Source organism: Octopus bimaculoides, chromosome 15 (assembly GCF_001194135.2).
Source record: "Octopus bimaculoides isolate UCB-OBI-ISO-001 chromosome 15, ASM119413v2, whole genome shotgun sequence".
NCBI lineage: Eukaryota > Metazoa > Mollusca > Cephalopoda > Octopoda > Octopodidae > Octopus > Octopus bimaculoides.
The window spans coordinates 21,019,119-21,021,561 of NC_068995.1; the positions used below are offsets into that span (position 1 = coordinate 21,019,119).

The window sequence follows — 2,443 nt, forward strand, 5'->3', positions numbered from 1 at the left end:
GCGCGCGCGCGCGCGTGTGTGTGTGTGTATACCACAGATAGCCAGGAGGCTTGAGAGGTCAATATATTTATTTAAACACTTGTTATGCTTAGGATTACAGCTGTTGCGTATCCCTCATCATTTAATTAAAATAGTAATATTTTCAGTGTATAATAATTTATTTTTCATGTCTGCATAATTTGTTATAGATTGTAATTTTTATTACACTTTGAATGCTCCGAAACTGCCGTAATCCTAATGATGACAGGTGCTTAAATAAATACATCCACATGTCATATCTTCTGACTTTTAGGTTTTATATACCCCGCATAGTCTCCTGAATTTCAGCTTGGTCCAAAAAAGTGATAGCTACATGATTGTATCACCATGGCCCCTGCGCAAGGATGACACGCAAATTCATGAAGCGTTCCATGTTTTTTACCAAGGCGGTGCCCTACCATGACCGCAGTCAAAAATGACTGAAACAAGTAAAACATATATATGTGTGTGTACGTGGGTGTGTATGTATGTATGTATATATGTATGTATGTATGTATGTATGTATGTATGTGTGTGTGAGTGTATGTGTGTGTATATGTATGTATGTATGTATGCATGTATGTATGTATGTGTGTATGTATATATATGTATGTATGTGTGTGTATAAGTATATATGTATAAATGTATGTATGTATGTATGAATATGTGAAGCAGTATGGTATATTACTATCAATCTAACCGCTTATTTGTATGCATACCTCTTTGTTTCCGCACCTAAATGTCTTTCAGATTAATCGCAATCTCCCGCTATATCTAGAGGTACATACATAAATATATAAATTCATACGTAAACGCAGACACAGAACAGCCGTATATATATATATATATATATATGTATAAATATATATATATATTTATGCATGTGTACGTGCGCGTGTGTGTGTGTGCATGCGTGTATCCCCACACGTGTGTGTGCGTGTATATAATGACTCACACGCAGCCCACACGCACTATACACACACGGAAATTGCCAAACTATAATTTCAAATAATTTCTTACGTCAATGAAATCATACTGTTTATAACTTGATAAAATTATGAAAGGAAATGCATTTGCTCCAGGCTGAAAGTGCTTCAACTTAGAGGAAATATCAACATTGAAATAGTAAGCAGAAATATTAAAATGATCTTTGGGCTGTGACTTACAATTGAGGTTGAAAGAGACAAGCGTTACTAGGTTAATTGCTTTTCATAATGTCTTACGGCAGTTCTTCCTTAACTCAATTACTTGGGACTCCTAAGTAAAAATCTGAGATATTATTCAATTTTTATACACGCTTATTACTTGTAGCCAAAAGAAGCCATGACTCAGAGAATGTAATTCTAGATCTCAATGTTGCACGAAAGGTAACGTTTGAAATGTGTTACAGAGAATATTTAAGTGTAAGTAAAGAAAGTTTAATATCGCTTGTAGTATTAAGTCTTATTCAAACTCGAATTTTGAGCAAAAAGTGTATGGATAATGCGAATATAAATATGTTAATGAAAGTTAATATGAGAAGAACAAAAAGAATCGGAATAAACTGGAGATGATTTTTGTGATTTTAGATAAGTTTCTGTTCGAGAGCAAAAAGAAATCTAGTGTTTCAACGATGTTTCTTAGTCTGCGAGAGCGAACGGCCCCAATTCTTGACAATCTCAAATCTCACTGCAATAATTAACGTGTAAATGAGAAGGCGATTCAACTGTTAACCATGGTACTTATTTCCTTTATCTCGAGCAGCTGAAAAGAAACTTCGGCTAAGTCTTATTCTTGCACTTATCCTATACATTGAATAATTTAAGACATATGAAAATGGGAATCAACTGCTCTGTTAGAGTGGTGCTAGCAGTTACCGGTTCGATCGAGTTGATGAGTAGACACCAATGACACAATGTATTTCAGTTTATTTATTATAATTTCAAACACAAGCGAAATGAAAGAGACACTTCAAGAAAACCGAATCATCTCACAGAAATAGTCGGCTCCGAGATTGCTTTCTTACACATTGACAAAAACCCAGAAGGGGTATATTATGCAATTTATTAAGCAGAAATTTATGAAATGCCTCTTCGTAATGTTTATAAATTATTTCACGTTATGTTTCCCATTAACTAAAAACCGATGTCACTGTACTTTCTCACAAGTAAATGTCTATGGTATGCTCCTCCCACAGGTATCTTATCTCACACACACACACATACGCTCTCATACGCACATAAGAATACATGACATGCACACACTCACATTTATGTACACACGCTCATATTCACATCTATAATTATCTATCAATCTGTGAATCTCTCTGACTATCTTCCTCTATATCTATCTATCTATTTCTCTCTCTCTTTCTAACAATCAGTCTATCTATTTGTCAGTTTGCATGTCTCCCCTCTTTCTCTCTCTCTCCATATATTTATATATA

At 34.5% G+C, this 2,443-nt stretch overlaps 1 pseudogene; it reads left to right on the forward strand.

The window, feature by feature from the left end:
* Positions 1-359: 359 nt before the first annotated feature.
* Positions 360-418, forward strand: LOC128249567 (U6 spliceosomal RNA; annotated as a pseudogene).
* Positions 419-2,443: the final 2,025 nt, after the last annotated feature.